The sequence below is a fragment of the Centroberyx gerrardi genome, chromosome 23 (assembly GCF_048128805.1).
Source record: "Centroberyx gerrardi isolate f3 chromosome 23, fCenGer3.hap1.cur.20231027, whole genome shotgun sequence".
NCBI lineage: Eukaryota > Metazoa > Chordata > Actinopteri > Beryciformes > Berycidae > Centroberyx > Centroberyx gerrardi.
Genome location: NC_136019.1, coordinates 4,542,135 through 4,560,839, shown reverse-complemented (window position 1 = coordinate 4,560,839; position 18,705 = coordinate 4,542,135). Strand labels below are relative to the sequence as shown.

Genomic DNA, 18,705 nt, shown 5'->3' with positions numbered 1-18,705 from the left:
TCATCACAGAGTCCTTGCGGAGCCTTTAACAGTAGCAGCAGCTCATCCTCATTTTGTACCACAGCCGCTGACAAGTTGCAAACAGAGCTGCAATTTGACTAGGATACATGGTACGCACGCTATTTCTGTTTAGGTTTTTCTATTTTTTTCCCATCACGCATTGCTCTACCAAACAACACGAAACTGGATCCAAAACCACTTGGCGACGTATTTTATCTCCGAAAAAGCAACGGCAGCCCAGCAGCAATTGCAACAAAGCCAAAAAGCACAGCATGCCAGCAATGAAAGAATGTTTAACACACATCTCTTAAATGGAGAAAGAAAAGATCAACAAACAAAGGGCACACAGTCATTTTGTCCCAGTCGATAGGGCACTACTACTGCTTCCTGTTTGTGACAGGATCGGCGTGGACGTGAACAACTTGCATCACAGCAAACCGCTGCACAGCAACGCTGTCAAGTTTCGCGAAGGGTAAACTGCGAAAGTAGCAAACCCAATTTGCCAGGCCGGTGCGCTAGGAGGCGGCCCAGCCGACTGTTTGCCTCGCAAAGCGCCGGTCACAAACCCAACGCCCGCTGTCACCGTGGCTTCCATTCACTTCAACAAAACATCAGGGGAGAGCGCGAACGCAGTCCCCCACTACCAGAAATTATGCAGTCGAGATTCCCACATTTGGGGAATTCGCAGGGGTCAGCACAACCGGAGTGCAATGGCTGAGCCTCGCCCTGGGTGAACCACCTTCTTGATCATGGTATCTCCCCTGCCAGGTAAGTATGAGTTGCGCAGGTCAGGGATGGGGGAGGCCTTCGCAGACATACCACTCTGGCTCAGGGTGCGTACAATGAATCATCACAGAGTCCTTGCGGAGCCTTTAACAGTAGCAGCAGCTCATCCTCATTTTGTACCACAGCCGCTGACAAGTTGCAAACAGAGCTGCAATTTGACTAGGATACATGGTACGCACGCTATTTCTGTTTAGGTTTTTCTATTTTTTTCCCATCACGCATTGCTCTACCAAACAACACGAAACTGGATCCAAAACCACTTGGCGACGTATTTTATCTCCGAAAAAGCAACGGCAGCCCATCAGCAATTGCAACAAAGCCAAAAAGCACAGCATGCCAGCAATGAAAGAATGTTTAACACACATCTCTTAAATGGAGAAAGAAAAGATCAACAAACAAAGGGCACACAGTCATTTTGTCCCAGTCGATAGGGCACTACTACTGCTTCCTGTTTGTGACAGGATCGGCGTGGACGTGAACAACTTGCATCACAGCAAACCGCTGCACAGCAACGCTGTCAAGTTTCGCGAAGGGTAAACTGCAAAAGTAGCAAACCCAATTTGCCAGGCCGGTGCGCTAGGAGGCGGCCCAGCCGACTGTTTGCCTCGCAAAGCGCCGGTCACAAACCCAACGCCCGCTGTCACCGTGGCTTCCATTCACTTCAACAAAACATCAGGGGAGAGCGCGAACGCAGTCCCCCACTACCAGAAATTATGCAGTCGAGATTCCCACATTTGGGGAATTCGCAGGGGTCAGCACAACCGGAGTGCAATGGCTGAGCCTCGCCCTGGGTGAACCACCTTCTTGATCATGGTATCTCCCCTGCCAGGTAAGTATGAGTTGCGCATGTCAGGGATGGGGGAGGCCTTCGCAGACATACCACTCTGGCTCAGGGTGCGTACAATGAATCATCACAGAGTCCTTGCGGAGCCTTTAACAGTAGCAGCAGCTCATCCTCATTTTGTACCACAGCCGCTGACAAGTTGCAAACAGAGCTGCAATTTGACTAGGATACATGGTACGCACGCTATTTCTGTTTAGGTTTTTCTATTTTTTTCCCATCACGCATTGCTCTACCAAACAACACGAAACTGGATCCAAAACCACTTGGCGACGTATTTTATCTCCGAAAAAGCAACGGCAGCCCAGCAGCAATTGCAACAAAGCCAAAAAGCACAGCATGCCAGCAATGAAAGAATGTTTAACACACATCTCTTAAATGGAGAAAGAAAAGATCAACAAACAAAGGGCACACAGTCATTTTGTCCCAGTCGATAGGGCACTACTACTGCTTCCTGTTTGTGACAGGATCGGCGTGGACGTGAACAACTTGCATCACAGCAAACCGCTGCACAGCAACGCTGTCAAGTTTCGCGAAGGGTAAACTGCAAAAGTAGCAAACCCAATTTGCCAGGCCGGTGCGCTAGGAGGCGGCCCAGCCGACTGTTTGCCTCGCAAAGCGCCGGTCACAAACCCAACGCCCGCTGTCACCGTGGCTTCCATTCACTTCAACAAAACATCAGGGGAGAGCGCGAACGCAGTCCCCCACTACCAGAAATTATGCAGTCGAGATTCCCACATTTGGGGAATTCGCAGGGGTCAGCACAACCGGAGTGCAATGGCTGAGCCTCGCCCTGGGTGAACCACCTTCTTGATCATGGTATCTCCCCTGCCAGGTAAGTATGAGTTGCGCATGTCAGGGATGGGGGAGGCCTTCGCAGACATACCACTCTGGCTCAGGGTGCGTACAATGAATCATCACAGAGTCCTTGCGGAGCCTTTAACAGTAGCAGCAGCTCATCCTCATTTTGTACCACAGCCGCTGACAAGTTGCAAACAGAGCTGCAATTTGACTAGGATACATGGTACGCACGCTATTTCTGTTTAGGTTTTTCTATTTTTTTCCCATCACGCATTGCTCTACCAAACAACACGAAACTGGATCCAAAACCACTTGGCGACGTATTTTATCTCCGAAAAAGCAACGGCAGCCCAGCAGCAATTGCAACAAAGCCAAAAAGCACAGCATGCCAGCAATGAAAGAATGTTTAACACACATCTCTTAAATGGAGAAAGAAAAGATCAACAAACAAAGGGCACACAGTCATTTTGTCCCAGTCGATAGGGCACTACTACTGCTTCCTGTTTGTGACAGGATCGGCGTGGACGTGAACAACTTGCATCACAGCAAACCGCTGCACAGCAACGCTGTCAAGTTTCGCGAAGGGTAAACTGCGAAAGTAGCAAACCCAATTTGCCAGGCCGGTGCGCTAGGAGGCGGCCCAGCCGACTGTTTGCCTCGCAAAGCGCCGGTCACAAACCCAACGCCCGCTGTCACCGTGGCTTCCATTCACTTCAACAAAACATCAGGGGAGAGCGCGAACGCAGTCCCCCACTACCAGAAATTATGCAGTCGAGATTCCCACATTTGGGGAATTCGCAGGGGTCAGCACAACCGGAGTGCAATGGCTGAGCCTCGCCCTGGGTGAACCACCTTCTTGATCATGGTATCTCCCCTGCCAGGTAAGTATGAGTTGCGCATGTCAGGGATGGGGGAGGCCTTCGCAGACATACCACTCTGGCTCAGGGTGCGTACAATGAATCATCACAGAGTCCTTGCGGAGCCTTTAACAGTAGCAGCAGCTCATCCTCATTTTGTACCACAGCCGCTGACAAGTTGCAAACAGAGCTGCAATTTGACTAGGATACATGGTACGCACGCTATTTCTGTTTAGGTTTTTCTATTTTTTTCCCATCACGCATTGCTCTACCAAACAACACGAAACTGGATCCAAAACCACTTGGCGACGTATTTTATCTCCGAAAAAGCAACGGCAGCCCAGCAGCAATTGCAACAAAGCCAAAAAGCACAGCATGCCAGCAATGAAAGAATGTTTAACACACATCTCTTAAATGGAGAAAGAAAAGATCAACAAACAAAGGGCACACAGTCATTTTGTCCCAGTCGATAGGGCACTACTACTGCTTCCTGTTTGTGACAGGATCGGCGTGGACGTGAACAACTTGCATCACAGCAAACCGCTGCACAGCAACGCTGTCAAGTTTCGCGAAGGGTAAACTGCAAAAGTAGCAAACCCAATTTGCCAGGCCGGTGCGCTAGGAGGCGGCCCAGCCGACTGTTTGCCTCGCAAAGCGCCGGTCACAAACCCAACGCCCGCTGTCACCGTGGCTTCCATTCACTTCAACAAAACATCAGGGGAGAGCGCGAACGCAGTCCCCCACTACCAGAAATTATGCAGTCGAGATTCCCACATTTGGGGAATTCGCAGGGGTCAGCACAACCGGAGTGCAATGGCTGAGCCTCGCCCTGGGTGAACCACCTTCTTGATCATGGTATCTCCCCTGCCAGGTAAGTATGAGTTGCGCAGGTCAGGGATGGGGGAGGCCTTCGCAGACATACCACTCTGGCTCAGGGTGCGTACAATGAATCATCACAGAGTCCTTGCGGAGCCTTTAACAGTAGCAGCAGCTCATCCTCATTTTGTACCACAGCCGCTGACAAGTTGCAAACAGAGCTGCAATTTGACTAGGATACATGGTACGCACGCTATTTCTGTTTAGGTTTTTCTATTTTTTTCCCATCACGCATTGCTCTACCAAACAACACGAAACTGGATCCAAAACCACTTGGCGACGTATTTTATCTCCGAAAAAGCAACGGCAGCCCAGCAGCAATTGCAACAAAGCCAAAAAGCACAGCATGCCAGCAATGAAAGAATGTTTAACACACATCTCTTAAATGGAGAAAGAAAAGATCAACAAACAAAGGGCACACAGTCATTTTGTCCCAGTCGATAGGGCACTACTACTGCTTCCTGTTTGTGACAGGATCGGCGTGGACGTGAACAACTTGCATCACAGCAAACCGCTGCACAGCAACGCTGTCAAGTTTCGCGAAGGGTAAACTGCAAAAGTAGCAAACCCAATTTGCCAGGCCGGTGCGCTAGGAGGCGGCCCAGCCGACTGTTTGCCTCGCAAAGCGCCGGTCACAAACCCAACGCCCGCTGTCACCGTGGCTTCCATTCAATTCAACAAAACATCAGGGGAGAGCGCGAACGCAGTCCCCCACTACCAGAAATTATGCAGTCGAGATTCCCACATTTGGGGAATTCGCAGGGGTCAGCACAACCGGAGTGCAATGGCTGAGCCTCGCCCTGGGTGAACCACCTTCTTGATCATGGTATCTCCCCTGCCAGGTAAGTATGAGTTGCGCATGTCAGGGATGGGGGAGGCCTTCGCAGACATACCACTCTGGCTCAGGGTGCGTACAATGAATCATCACAGAGTCCTTGCGGAGCCTTTAACAGTAGCAGCAGCTCATCCTCATTTTGTACCACAGCCGCTGACAAGTTGCAAACAGAGCTGCAATTTGACTAGGATACATGGTACGCACGCTATTTCTGTTTAGGTTTTTCTATTTTTTTCCCATCACGCATTGCTCTACCAAACAACACGAAACTGGATCCAAAACCACTTGGCGACGTATTTTATCTCCGAAAAAGCAACGGCAGCCCAGCAGCAATTGCAACAAAGCCAAAAAGCACAGCATGCCAGCAATGAAAGAATGTTTAACACACATCTCTTAAATGGAGAAAGAAAAGATCAACAAACAAAGGGCACACAGTCATTTTGTCCCAGTCGATAGGGCACTACTACTGCTTCCTGTTTGTGACAGGATCGGCGTGGACGTGAACAACTTGCATCACAGCAAACCGCTGCACAGCAACGCTGTCAAGTTTCGCGAAGGGTAAACTGCAAAAGTAGCAAACCCAATTTGCCAGGCCGGTGCGCTAGGAGGCGGCCCAGCCGACTGTTTGCCTCGCAAAGCGCCGGTCACAAACCCAACGCCCGCTGTCACCGTGGCTTCCATTCACTTCAACAAAACATCAGGGGAGAGCGCGAACGCAGTCCCCCACTACCAGAAATTATGCAGTCGAGATTCCCACATTTGGGGAATTCGCAGGGGTCAGCACAACCGGAGTGCAATGGCTGAGCCTCGCCCTGGGTGAACCACCTTCTTGATCATGGTATCTCCCCTGCCAGGTAAGTATGAGTTGCGCATGTCAGGGATGGGGGAGGCCTTCGCAGACATACCACTCTGGCTCAGGGTGCGTACAATGAATCATCACAGAGTCCTTGCGGAGCCTTTAACAGTAGCAGCAGCTCATCCTCATTTTGTACCACAGCCGCTGACAAGTTGCAAACAGAGCTGCAATTTGACTAGGATACATGGTACGCACGCTATTTCTGTTTAGGTTTTTCTATTTTTTTCCCATCACGCATTGCTCTACCAAACAACACGAAACTGGATCCAAAACCACTTGGCGACGTATTTTATCTCCGAAAAAGCAACGGCAGCCCAGCAGCAATTGCAACAAAGCCAAAAAGCACAGCATGCCAGCAATGAAAGAATGTTTAACACACATCTCTTAAATGGAGAAAGAAAAGATCAACAAACAAAGGGCACACAGTCATTTTGTCCCAGTCGATAGGGCACTACTACTGCTTCCTGTTTGTGACAGGATCGGCGTGGACGTGAACAACTTGCATCACAGCAAACCGCTGCACAGCAACGCTGTCAAGTTTCGCGAAGGGTAAACTGCAAAAGTAGCAAACCCAATTTGCCAGGCCGGTGCGCTAGGAGGCGGCCCAGCCGACTGTTTGCCTCGCAAAGCGCCGGTCACAAACCCAACGCCCGCTGTCACCGTGGCTTCCATTCACTTCAACAAAACATCAGGGGAGAGCGCGAACGCAGTCCCCCACTACCAGAAATTATGCAGTCGAGATTCCCACATTTGGGGAATTCGCAGGGGTCAGCACAACCGGAGTGCAATGGCTGAGCCTCGCCCTGGGTGAACCACCTTCTTGATCATGGTATCTCCCCTGCCAGGTAAGTATGAGTTGCGCATGTCAGGGATGGGGGAGGCCTTCGCAGACATACCACTCTGGCTCAGGGTGCGTACAATGAATCATCACAGAGTCCTTGCGGAGCCTTTAACAGTAGCAGCAGCTCATCCTCATTTTGTACCACAGCCGCTGACAAGTTGCAAACAGAGCTGCAATTTGACTAGGATACATGGTACGCATGCTATTTCTGTTTAGGTTTTTCTATTTTTTTCCCATCACGCATTGCTCTACCAAACAACACGAAACTGGATCCAAAACCACTTGGCGACGTATTTTATCTCCGAAAAAGCAACGGCAGCCCAGCAGCAATTGCAACAAAGCCAAAAAGCACAGCATGCCAGCAATGAAAGAATGTTTAACACACATCTCTTAAATGGAGAAAGAAAAGATCAACAAACAAAGGGCACACAGTCATTTTGTCCCAGTCGATAGGGCACTACTACTGCTTCCTGTTTGTGACAGGATCGGCGTGGACGTGAACAACTTGCATCACAGCAAACCGCTGCACAGCAACGCTGTCAAGTTTCGCGAAGGGTAAACTGCAAAAGTAGCAAACCCAATTTGCCAGGCCGGTGCGCTAGGAGGCGGCCCAGCCGACTGTTTGCCTCGCAAAGCGCCGGTCACAAACCCAACGCCCGCTGTCACCGTGGCTTCCATTCACTTCAACAAAACATCAGGGGAGAGCGCGAACGCAGTCCCCCACTACCAGAAATTATGCAGTCGAGATTCCCACATTTGGGGAATTCGCAGGGGTCAGCACAACCGGAGTGCAATGGCTGAGCCTCGCCCTGGGTGAACCACCTTCTTGATCATGGTATCTCCCCTGCCAGGTAAGTATGAGTTGCGCATGTCAGGGATGGGGGAGGCCTTCGCAGACATACCACTCTGGCTCAGGGTGCGTACAATGAATCATCACAGAGTCCTTGCGGAGCCTTTAACAGTAGCAGCAGCTCATCCTCATTTTGTACCACAGCCGCTGACAAGTTGCAAACAGAGCTGCAATTTGACTAGGATACATGGTACGCACGCTATTTCTGTTTAGGTTTTTCTATTTTTTTCCCATCACGCATTGCTCTACCAAACAACACGAAACTGGATCCAAAACCACTTGGCGACGTATTTTATCTCCGAAAAAGCAACGGCAGCCCAGCAGCAATTGCAACAAAGCCAAAAAGCACAGCATGCCAGCAATGAAAGAATGTTTAACACACATCTCTTAAATGGAGAAAGAAAAGATCAACAAACAAAGGGCACACAGTCATTTTGTCCCAGTCGATAGGGCACTACTACTGCTTCCTGTTTGTGACAGGATCGGCGTGGACGTGAACAACTTGCATCACAGCAAACCGCTGCACAGCAACGCTGTCAAGTTTCGCGAAGGGTAAACTGCAAAAGTAGCAAACCCAATTTGCCAGGCCGGTGCGCTAGGAGGCGGCCCAGCCGACTGTTTGCCTCGCAAAGCGCCGGTCACAAACCCAACGCCCGCTGTCACCGTGGCTTCCATTCACTTCAACAAAACATCAGGGGAGAGCGCGAACGCAGTCCCCCACTACCAGAAATTATGCAGTCGAGATTCCCACATTTGGGGAATTCGCAGGGGTCAGCACAACCGGAGTGCAATGGCTGAGCCTCGCCCTGGGTGAACCACCTTCTTGATCATGGTATCTCCCCTGCCAGGTAAGTATGAGTTGCGCATGTCAGGGATGGGGGAGGCCTTCGCAGACATACCACTCTGGCTCAGGGTGCGTACAATGAATCATCACAGAGTCCTTGCGGAGCCTTTAACAGTAGCAGCAGCTCATCCTCATTTTGTACCACAGCCGCTGACAAGTTGCAAACAGAGCTGCAATTTGACTAGGATACATGGTACGCACGCTATTTCTGTTTAGGTTTTTCTATTTTTTTCCCATCACGCATTGCTCTACCAAACAACACGAAACTGGATCCAAAACCACTTGGCGACGTATTTTATCTCCGAAAAAGCAACGGCAGCCCAGCAGCAATTGCAACAAAGCCAAAAAGCACAGCATGCCAGCAATGAAAGAATGTTTAACACACATCTCTTAAATGGAGAAAGAAAAGATCAACAAACAAAGGGCACACAGTCATTTTGTCCCAGTCGATAGGGCACTACTACTGCTTCCTGTTTGTGACAGGATCGGCGTGGACGTGAACAACTTGCATCACAGCAAACCGCTGCACAGCAACGCTGTCAAGTTTCGCGAAGGGTAAACTGCAAAAGTAGCAAACCCAATTTGCCAGGCCGGTGCGCTAGGAGGCGGCCCAGCCGACTGTTTGCCTCGCAAAGCGCCGGTCACAAACCCAACGCACGCTGTCACCGTGGCTTCCATTCACTTCAACAAAACATCAGGGGAGAGCGCGAACACAGTCCCCCACTACCAGAAATTATGCAGTCGAGATTCCCACATTTGGGGAATTCGCAGGGGTCAGCACAACCGGAGTGCAATGGCTGAGCCTCGCCCTGGGTGAACCACCTTCTTGATCATGGTATCTCCCCTGCCAGGTAAGTATGAGTTGCGCATGTCAGGGATGGGGGAGGCCTTCGCAGACATACCACTCTGGCTCAGGGTGCGTACAATGAATCATCACAGAGTCCTTGCGGAGCCTTTAACAGTAGCAGCAGCTCATCCTCATTTTGTACCACAGCCGCTGACAAGTTGCAAACAGAGCTGCAATTTGACTAGGATACATGGTACGCATGCTATTTCTGTTTAGGTTTTTCTATTTTTTTCCCATCACGCATTGCTCTACCAAACAACACGAAACTGGATCCAAAACCACTTGGCGACGTATTTTATCTCCGAAAAAGCAACGGCAGCCCAGCAGCAATTGCAACAAAGCCAAAAAGCACAGCATGCCAGCAATGAAAGAATGTTTAACACACATCTCTTAAATGGAGAAAGAAAAGATCAACAAACAAAGGGCACACAGTCATTTTGTCCCAGTCGATAGGGCACTACTACTGCTTCCTGTTTGTGACAGGATCGGCGTGGACGTGAACAACTTGCATCACAGCAAACCGCTGCACAGCAACGCTGTCAAGTTTCGCGAAGGGTAAACTGCAAAAGTAGCAAACCCAATTTGCCAGGCCGGTGCGCTAGGAGGCGGCCCAGCCGACTGTTTGCCTCGCAAAGCGCCGGTCACAAACCCAACGCCCGCTGTCACCGTGGCTTCCATTCACTTCAACAAAACATCAGGGGAGAGCGCGAACGCAGTCCCCCACTACCAGAAATTATGCAGTCGAGATTCCCACATTTGGGGAATTCGCAGGGGTCAGCACAACCGGAGTGCAATGGCTGAGCCTCGCCCTGGGTGAACCACCTTCTTGATCATGGTATCTCCCCTGCCAGGTAAGTATGAGTTGCGCATGTCAGGGATGGGGGAGGCCTTCGCAGACATACCACTCTGGCTCAGGGTGCGTACAATGAATCATCACAGAGTCCTTGCGGAGCCTTTAACAGTAGCAGCAGCTCATCCTCATTTTGTACCACAGCCGCTGACAAGTTGCAAACAGAGCTGCAATTTGACTAGGATACATGGTACGCACGCTATTTCTGTTTAGGTTTTTCTATTTTTTTCCCATCACGCATTGCTCTACCAAACAACACGAAACTGGATCCAAAACCACTTGGCGACGTATTTTATCTCCGAAAAAGCAACGGCAGCCCAGCAGCAATTGCAACAAAGCCAAAAAGCACAGCATGCCAGCAATGAAAGAATGTTTAACACACATCTCTTAAATGGAGAAAGAAAAGATCAACAAACAAAGGGCACACAGTCATTTTGTCCCAGTCGATAGGGCACTACTACTGCTTCCTGTTTGTGACAGGATCGGCGTGGACGTGAACAACTTGCATCACAGCAAACCGCTGCACAGCAACGCTGTCAAGTTTCGCGAAGGGTAAACTGCAAAAGTAGCAAACCCAATTTGCCAGGCCGGTGCGCTAGGAGGCGGCCCAGCCGACTGTTTGCCTCGCAAAGCGCCGGTCACAAACCCAACGCCCGCTGTCACCGTGGCTTCCATTCACTTCAACAAAACATCAGGGGAGAGCGCGAACGCAGTCCCCCACTACCAGAAATTATGCAGTCGAGATTCCCACATTTGGGGAATTCGCAGGGGTCAGCACAACCGGAGTGCAATGGCTGAGCCTCGCCCTGGGTGAACCACCTTCTTGATCATGGTATCTCCCCTGCCAGGTAAGTATGAGTTGCGCAGGTCAGGGATGGGGGAGGCCTTCGCAGACATACCACTCTGGCTCAGGGTGCGTACAATGAATCATCACAGAGTCCTTGCGGAGCCTTTAACAGTAGCAGCAGCTCATCCTCATTTTGTACCACAGCCGCTGACAAGTTGCAAACAGAGCTGCAATTTGACTAGGATACATGGTACGCACGCTATTTCTGTTTAGGTTTTTCTATTTTTTTCCCATCACGCATTGCTCTACCAAACAACACGAAACTGGATCCAAAACCACTTGGCGACGTATTTTATCTCCGAAAAAGCAACGGCAGCCCAGCAGCAATTGCAACAAAGCCAAAAAGCACAGCATGCCAGCAATGAAAGAATGTTTAACACACATCTCTTAAATGGAGAAAGAAAAGATCAACAAACAAAGGGCACACAGTCATTTTGTCCCAGTCGATAGGGCACTACTACTGCTTCCTGTTTGTGACAGGATCGGCGTGGACGTGAACAACTTGCATCACAGCAAACCGCTGCACAGCAACGCTGTCAAGTTTCGCGAAGGGTAAACTGCAAAAGTAGCAAACCCAATTTGCCAGGCCGGTGCGCTAGGAGGCGGCCCAGCCGACTGTTTGCCTCGCAAAGCGCCGGTCACAAACCCAACGCCCGCTGTCACCGTGGCTTCCATTCACTTCAACAAAACATCAGGGGAGAGCGCGAACGCAGTCCCCCACTACCAGAAATTATGCAGTCGAGATTCCCACATTTGGGGAATTCGCAGGGGTCAGCACAACCGGAGTGCAATGGCTGAGCCTCGCCCTGGGTGAACCACCTTCTTGATCATGGTATCTCCCCTGCCAGGTAAGTATGAGTTGCGCATGTCAGGGATGGGGGAGGCCTTCGCAGACATACCACTCTGGCTCAGGGTGCGTACAATGAATCATCACAGAGTCCTTGCGGAGCCTTTAACAGTAGCAGCAGCTCATCCTCATTTTGTACCACAGCCGCTGACAAGTTGCAAACAGAGCTGCAATTTGACTAGGATACATGGTACGCACGCTATTTCTGTTTAGGTTTTTCTATTTTTTTCCCATCACGCATTGCTCTACCAAACAACACGAAACTGGATCCAAAACCACTTGGCGACGTATTTTATCTCCGAAAAAGCAACGGCAGCCCAGCAGCAATTGCAACAAAGCCAAAAAGCACAGCATGCCAGCAATGAAAGAATGTTTAACACACATCTCTTAAATGGAGAAAGAAAAGATCAACAAACAAAGGGCACACAGTCATTTTGTCCCAGTCGATAGGGCACTACTACTGCTTCCTGTTTGTGACAGGATCGGCGTGGACGTGAACAACTTGCATCACAGCAAACCGCTGCACAGCAACGCTGTCAAGTTTCGCGAAGGGTAAACTGCAAAAGTAGCAAACCCAATTTGCCAGGCCGGTGCGCTAGGAGGCGGCCCAGCCGACTGTTTGCCTCGCAAAGCGCCGGTCACAAACCCAACGCCCGCTGTCACCGTGGCTTCCATTCACTTCAACAAAACATCAGGGGAGAGCGCGAACGCAGTCCCCCACTACCAGAAATTATGCAGTCGAGATTCCCACATTTGGGGAATTCGCAGGGGTCAGCACAACCGGAGTGCAATGGCTGAGCCTCGCCCTGGGTGAACCACCTTCTTGATCATGGTATCTCCCCTGCCAGGTAAGTATGAGTTGCGCATGTCAGGGATGGGGGAGGCCTTCGCAGACATACCACTCTGGCTCAGGGTGCGTACAATGAATCATCACAGAGTCCTTGCGGAGCCTTTAACAGTAGCAGCAGCTCATCCTCATTTTGTACCACAGCCGCTGACAAGTTGCAAACAGAGCTGCAATTTGACTAGGATACATGGTACGCATGCTATTTCTGTTTAGGTTTTTCTATTTTTTTCCCATCACGCATTGCTCTACCAAACAACACGAAACTGGATCCAAAACCACTTGGCGACGTATTTTATCTCCGAAAAAGCAACGGCAGCCCAGCAGCAATTGCAACAAAGCCAAAAAGCACAGCATGCCAGCAATGAAAGAATGTTTAACACACATCTCTTAAATGGAGAAAGAAAAGATCAACAAACAAAGGGCACACAGTCATTTTGTCCCAGTCGATAGGGCACTACTACTGCTTCCTGTTTGTGACAGGATCGGCGTGGACGTGAACAACTTGCATCACAGCAGCCCGCTGCTTCAGAGTGTAGACCACAAACCGCTGCACAGCAACGCTGTCAAGTTTCGCGAAGGGTAAACTGCAAAAGTAGCAAACCCAATTTGCCAGGCCGGTGCGCTAGGAGGCGGCCCAGCCGACTGTTTGCCTCGCAAAGCGCCGGTCACAAACCCAACGCCCGCTGTCACCGTGGCTTCCATTCACTTCAACAAAACATCAGGGGAGAGCGCGAACGCAGTCCCCCACTACCAGAAATTATGCAGTCGAGATTCCCACATTTGGGGAATTCGCAGGGGTCAGCACAACCGGAGTGCAATGGCTGAGCCTCGCCCTGGGTGAACCACCTTCTTGATCATGGTATCTCCCCTGCCAGGTAAGTATGAGTTGCGCATGTCAGGGATGGGGGAGGCCTTCGCAGACATACCACTCTGGCTCAGGGTGCGTACAATGAATCATCACAGAGTCCTTGCGGAGCCTTTAACAGTAGCAGCAGCTCATCCTCATTTTGTACCACAGCCGCTGACAAGTTGCAAACAGAGCTGCAATTTGACTAGGATACATGGTACGCACGCTATTTCTGTTTAGGTTTTTCTATTTTTTTCCCATCACGCATTGCTCTACCAAACAACACGAAACTGGATCCAAAACCACTTGGCGACGTATTTTATCTCCGAAAAAGCAACGGCAGCCCAGCAGCAATTGCAACAAAGCCAAAAAGCACAGCATGCCAGCAATGAAAGAATGTTTAACACACATCTCTTAAATGGAGAAAGAAAAGATCAACAAACAAAGGGCACACAGTCATTTTGTCCCAGTCGATAGGGCACTACTACTGCTTCCTGTTTGTGACAGGATCGGCGTGGACGTGAACAACTTGCATCACAGCAAACCGCTGCACAGCAACGCTGTCAAGTTTCGCGAAGGGTAAACTGCAAAAGTAGCAAACCCAATTTGCCAGGCCGGTGCGCTAGGAGGCGGCCCAGCCGACTGTTTGCCTCGCAAAGCGCCGGTCACAAACCCAACGCCCGCTGTCACCGTGGCTTCCATTCACTTCAACAAAACATCAGGGGAGAGCGCGAACGCAGTCCCCCACTACCAGAAATTATGCAGTCGAGATTCCCACATTTGGGGAATTCGCAGGGGTCAGCACAACCGGAGTGCAATGGCTGAGCCTCGCCCTGGGTGAACCACCTTCTTGATCATGGTATCTCCCCTGCCAGGTAAGTATGAGTTGCGCATGTCAGGGATGGGGGAGGCCTTCGCAGACATACCACTCTGGCTCAGGGTGCGTACAATCAATCATCACAGAGTCCTTGCGGAGCCTTTAACAGTAGCAGCAGCTCATCCTCATTTTGTACCACAGCCGCTGACAAGTTGCAAACAGAGCTGCAATTTGACTAGGATACATGGTACGCACGCTATTTCTGTTTAGGTTTTTCTATTTTTTTCCCATCACGCATTGCTCTACCAAACAACACGAAACTGGATCCAAAACCACTTGGCGACGTATTTTATCTCCGAAAAAGCAACGGCAGCCCAGCAGCAATTGCAACAAAGCCAAAAAGCACAGCATGCCAGCAATGAAAGAATGTTTAACACACATCTCTTAAATGGAGAAAGAAAAGATCAACAAACAAAGGGCACACAGTCATTTTGTCCCAGTCGATAGGGCACTACTACTGCTTCCTGTTTGTGACAGGATCGGCGTGGACGTGAACAACTTGCATCACAGCAAACCGCTGCACAGCAACGCTGTCAAGTTTCGCGAAGGGTAAACTGCAAAAGTAGCAAACCCAATTTGCCAGGCCGGTGCGCTAGGAGGCGGCCCAGCCGACTGTTTGCCTCGCAAAGCGCCGGTCACAAACCCAACGCCCGCTGTCACCGTGGCTTCCATTCACTTCAACAAAACATCAGGGGAGAGCGCGAACGCAGTCCCCCACTACCAGAAATTATGCAGTCGAGATTCCCACATTTGGGGAATTCGCAGGGGTCAGCACAACCGGAGTGCAATGGCTGAGCCTCGCCCTGGGTGAACCACCTTCTTGATCATGGTATCTCCCCTGCCAGGTAAGTATGAGTTGCGCAGGTCAGGGATGGGGGAGGCCTTCGCAGACATACCACTCTGGCTCAGGGTGCGTACAATGAATCATCACAGAGTCCTTGCGGAGCCTTTAACAGTAGCAGCAGCTCATCCTCATTTTGTACCACAGCCGCTGACAAGTTGCAAACAGAGCTGCAATTTGACTAGGATACATGGTACGCACGCTATTTCTGTTTAGGTTTTTCTATTTTTTTCCCATCACGCATTGCTCTACCAAACAACACGAAACTGGATCCAAAACCACTTGGCGACGTATTTTATCTCCGAAAAAGCAACGGCAGCCCAGCAGCAATTGCAACAAAGCCAAAAAGCACAGCATGCCAGCAATGAAAGAATGTTTAACACACATCTCTTAAATGGAGAAAGAAAAGATCAACAAACAAAGGGCACACAGTCATTTTGTCCCAGTCGATAGGGCACTACTACTGCTTCCTGTTTGTGACAGGATCGGCGTGGACGTGAACAACTTGCATCACAGCAAACCGCTGCACAGCAACGCTGTCAAGTTTCGCGAAGGGTAAACTGCAAAAGTAGCAAACCCAATTTGCCAGGCCGGTGCGCTAGGAGGCGGCCCAGCCGACTGTTTGCCTCGCAAAGCGCCGGTCACAAACCCAACGCCCGCTGTCACCGTGGCTTCCATTCACTTCAACAAAACATCAGGGGAGAGCGCGAACGCAGTCCCCCACTACCAGAAATTATGCAGTCGAGATTCCCACATTTGGGGAATTCGCAGGGGTCAGCACAACCGGAGTGCAATGGCTGAGCCTCGCCCTGGGTGAACCACCTTCTTGATCATGGTATCTCCCCTGCCAGGTAAGTATGAGTTGTGCATGTCAGGGATGGGGGAGGCCTTCGCAGACATACCACTCTGGCTCAGGGTGCGTACAATGAATCATCACAGAGTCCTTGCGGAGCCTTTAACAGTAGCAGCAGCTCATCCTCATTTTGTACCACAGCCGCTGACAAGTTGCAAACAGAGCTGCAATTTGACTAGGATACATGGTACGCACGCTATTTCTGTTTAGGTTTTTCTATTTTTTTCCCATCACGCATTGCTCTACCAAACAACACGAAACTGGATCCAAAACCACTTGGCGACGTATTTTATCTCCGAAAAAGCAACGGCAGCCCAGCAGCAATTGCAACAAAGCCAAAAAGCACAGCATGCCAGCAATGAAAGAATGTTTAACACACATCTCTTAAATGGAGAAAGAAAAGATCAACAAACAAAGGGCACACAGTCATTTTGTCCCAGTCGATAGGGCACTACTACTGCTTCCTGTTTGTGACAGGATCGGCGTGGACGTGAACAACTTGCATCACAGCAAACCGCTGCACAGCAACGCTGTCAAGTTTCGCGAAGGGTAAACTGCAAAAGTAGCAAACCCAATTTGCCAGGCCGGTGCGCTAGGAGGCGGCCCAGCCGACTGTTTGCCTCGCAAAGCGCCGGTCACAAACCCAACGCCCGCTGTCACCGTGGCTTCCATTCACTTCAACAAAACATCAGGGGAGAGCGCGAACGCAGTCCCCCACTACCAGAAATTATGCAGTCGAGATTCCCACATTTGGGGAATTCGCAGGGGTCAGCACAACCGGAGTGCAATGGCTGAGCCTCGCCCTGGGTGAACCACCTTCTTGATCATGGTATCTCCCCTGCCAGGTAAGTATGAGTTGCGCAGGTCAGGGATGGGGGAGGCCTTCGCAGACATACCACTCTGGCTCAGGGTGCGTACAATGAATCATCACAGAGTCCTTGCGGAGCCTTTAACAGTAGCAGCAGCTCATCCTCATTTTGTACCACAGCCGCTGACAAGTTGCAAACAGAGCTGCAATTTGACTAGGATACATGGTACGCACGCTATTTCTGTTTAGGTTTTTCTATTTTTTTCCCATCACGCATTGCTCTACCAAACAACACGAAACTGGATCCAAAACCACTTGGCGACGTATTTTATCTCCGAAAAAGCAACGGCAGCCCAGCAGCAATTGCAACAAAGCCAAAAAGCACAGCATGCCAGCAATGAAAGAATGTTTAACACACATCTCTTAAATGGAGAAAGAAAAGATCAACAAACAAAGGGCACACAGTCATTTTGTCCCAGTCGATAGGGCACTACTACTGCTTCCTGTTTGTGACAGGATCGGCGTGGACGTGAACAACTTGCATCACAGCAAACCGCTGCACAGCAACGCTGTCAAGTTTCGCGAAGGGTAAACTGCAAAAGTAGCAAACCCAATTTGCCAGGCCGGTGCGCTAGGAGGCGGCCCAGCCGACTGTTTGCCTCGCAAAGCGCCGGTCACAAACCCAACGCCCGCTGTCACCGTGGCTTCCATTCACTTCAACAAAACATCAGGGGAGAGCGCGAACGCAGTCCCCCACTACCAGAAATTATGCAGTCGAGATTCCCACATTTGGGGAATTCGCAGGGGTCAGCACAACCGGAGTGCAATGGCTGAGCCTCGCCCTGGGTGAACCACCTTCTTGATCATGGTATCTCCCCTGCCAGGTAAGTATGAGTTGCGCATGTCAGGGATGGGGGAGGCCTTCGCAGACATACCACTCTGGCTCAGGGTGCGTACAATGAATCATCACAGAGTCCTTGCGGAGCCTTTAACAGTAGCAGCAGCTCATCCTCATTTTGTACCACAGCCGCTGACAAGTTGCAAACAGAGCTGCAATTTGACTAGGATACATGGTACGCACGCTATTTCTGTTTAGGTTTTTCTATTTTTTTCCCATCACGCATTGCTCTACCAAACAACACGAAACTGGATCCAAAACCACTTGGCGACGTATTTTATCTCCGAAAAAGCAACGGCAGCCCAGCAGCAATTGCAACAAAGCCAAAAAGCACAGCATGCCAGCAATGAAAGAATGTTTAACACACATCTCTTAAATGGAGAAAGAAAAGATCAACAAACAAAGGGCACACAGTCATTTTGTCCCAGTCGATAGGGCACTACTACTGCTTCCTGTTTGTGACAGGATCGGCGTGGACGTGAACAACTTGCATCACAGCAAACCGCTGCACAGCAACGCTGTCAAGTTTCGCGAAGGGTAAACTGCAAAAGTAGCAAACCCAATTTGCCAGGCCGGTGCGCTAGGAGGCGGCCCAGCCGACTGTTTGCCTCGCAAAGCGCCGGTCACAAACCCAACGCCCGCTGTCACCGTGGCTTCCATTCACTTCAACAAAACATCAGGGGAGAGCGCGAACGCAGTCCCCCACTACCAGAAATTATGCAGTCGAGATTCCCACATTTGGGGAATTCGCAGGGGTCAGCACAACCGGAGTGCAATGGCTGAGCCTCGCCCTGGGTGAACCACCTTCTTGATCATGGTATCTCCCCTGCCAGGTAAGTATGAGTTGCGCATGTCAGGGATGGGGGAGGCCTTCGCAGACATACCACTCTGGCTCAGGGTGCGTACAATGAATCATCACAGAGTCCTTGCGGAGCCTTTAACAGTAGCAGCAGCTC

At 50.4% G+C, this 18,705-nt stretch overlaps 1 protein-coding gene and 22 non-coding genes across 23 annotated transcripts in view; 1 reads left to right on the top strand and 22 right to left on the bottom strand.

The window, feature by feature from the left end:
• col4a6 (collagen, type IV, alpha 6) overlaps positions 1-18,705 on the top strand; it is a 444,271-nt gene that overhangs the window by 323,978 nt on the left and 101,588 nt on the right. The gene's annotated exons all lie outside the window — the stretch shown is intronic.
• LOC144537922 (U1 spliceosomal RNA) lies at positions 613-776 on the bottom strand. The gene has a single exon (XR_013503932.1). It is a non-coding gene; the product is annotated as a U1 spliceosomal RNA (small nuclear RNA).
• On the bottom strand, positions 1,460-1,623 carry LOC144537921 (U1 spliceosomal RNA). Its single transcript, XR_013503931.1, has one exon. It is a non-coding gene; the product is annotated as a U1 spliceosomal RNA (small nuclear RNA).
• On the bottom strand, positions 2,307-2,470 carry LOC144537920 (U1 spliceosomal RNA). Its single transcript, XR_013503930.1, has one exon. It is a non-coding gene; the product is annotated as a U1 spliceosomal RNA (small nuclear RNA).
• LOC144537919 (U1 spliceosomal RNA) lies at positions 3,154-3,317 on the bottom strand. Its single transcript, XR_013503929.1, has one exon. It is a non-coding gene; the product is annotated as a U1 spliceosomal RNA (small nuclear RNA).
• Positions 4,001-4,164, bottom strand: LOC144537918 (U1 spliceosomal RNA). The gene has a single exon (XR_013503928.1). It is a non-coding gene; the product is annotated as a U1 spliceosomal RNA (small nuclear RNA).
• On the bottom strand, positions 4,848-5,011 carry LOC144537917 (U1 spliceosomal RNA). Its single transcript, XR_013503927.1, has one exon. It is a non-coding gene; the product is annotated as a U1 spliceosomal RNA (small nuclear RNA).
• Positions 5,695-5,858, bottom strand: LOC144537916 (U1 spliceosomal RNA). Its single transcript, XR_013503926.1, has one exon. It is a non-coding gene; the product is annotated as a U1 spliceosomal RNA (small nuclear RNA).
• Positions 6,542-6,705, bottom strand: LOC144537915 (U1 spliceosomal RNA). The gene has a single exon (XR_013503925.1). It is a non-coding gene; the product is annotated as a U1 spliceosomal RNA (small nuclear RNA).
• On the bottom strand, positions 7,389-7,552 carry LOC144537914 (U1 spliceosomal RNA). Its single transcript, XR_013503924.1, has one exon. It is a non-coding gene; the product is annotated as a U1 spliceosomal RNA (small nuclear RNA).
• Positions 8,236-8,399, bottom strand: LOC144537913 (U1 spliceosomal RNA). The gene has a single exon (XR_013503923.1). It is a non-coding gene; the product is annotated as a U1 spliceosomal RNA (small nuclear RNA).
• LOC144537987 (U1 spliceosomal RNA) lies at positions 9,083-9,246 on the bottom strand. Its single transcript, XR_013503997.1, has one exon. It is a non-coding gene; the product is annotated as a U1 spliceosomal RNA (small nuclear RNA).
• On the bottom strand, positions 9,930-10,093 carry LOC144537912 (U1 spliceosomal RNA). Its single transcript, XR_013503922.1, has one exon. It is a non-coding gene; the product is annotated as a U1 spliceosomal RNA (small nuclear RNA).
• LOC144538066 (U1 spliceosomal RNA) lies at positions 10,777-10,940 on the bottom strand. Its single transcript, XR_013504064.1, has one exon. It is a non-coding gene; the product is annotated as a U1 spliceosomal RNA (small nuclear RNA).
• On the bottom strand, positions 11,624-11,787 carry LOC144538065 (U1 spliceosomal RNA). Its single transcript, XR_013504063.1, has one exon. It is a non-coding gene; the product is annotated as a U1 spliceosomal RNA (small nuclear RNA).
• Positions 12,471-12,634, bottom strand: LOC144538064 (U1 spliceosomal RNA). Its single transcript, XR_013504062.1, has one exon. It is a non-coding gene; the product is annotated as a U1 spliceosomal RNA (small nuclear RNA).
• On the bottom strand, positions 13,345-13,508 carry LOC144538063 (U1 spliceosomal RNA). Its single transcript, XR_013504061.1, has one exon. It is a non-coding gene; the product is annotated as a U1 spliceosomal RNA (small nuclear RNA).
• On the bottom strand, positions 14,192-14,355 carry LOC144538062 (U1 spliceosomal RNA). The gene has a single exon (XR_013504060.1). It is a non-coding gene; the product is annotated as a U1 spliceosomal RNA (small nuclear RNA).
• LOC144538060 (U1 spliceosomal RNA) lies at positions 15,039-15,202 on the bottom strand. The gene has a single exon (XR_013504058.1). It is a non-coding gene; the product is annotated as a U1 spliceosomal RNA (small nuclear RNA).
• Positions 15,886-16,049, bottom strand: LOC144538059 (U1 spliceosomal RNA). Its single transcript, XR_013504057.1, has one exon. It is a non-coding gene; the product is annotated as a U1 spliceosomal RNA (small nuclear RNA).
• Positions 16,733-16,896, bottom strand: LOC144538058 (U1 spliceosomal RNA). The gene has a single exon (XR_013504056.1). It is a non-coding gene; the product is annotated as a U1 spliceosomal RNA (small nuclear RNA).
• LOC144538057 (U1 spliceosomal RNA) lies at positions 17,580-17,743 on the bottom strand. Its single transcript, XR_013504055.1, has one exon. It is a non-coding gene; the product is annotated as a U1 spliceosomal RNA (small nuclear RNA).
• On the bottom strand, positions 18,427-18,590 carry LOC144538056 (U1 spliceosomal RNA). The gene has a single exon (XR_013504054.1). It is a non-coding gene; the product is annotated as a U1 spliceosomal RNA (small nuclear RNA).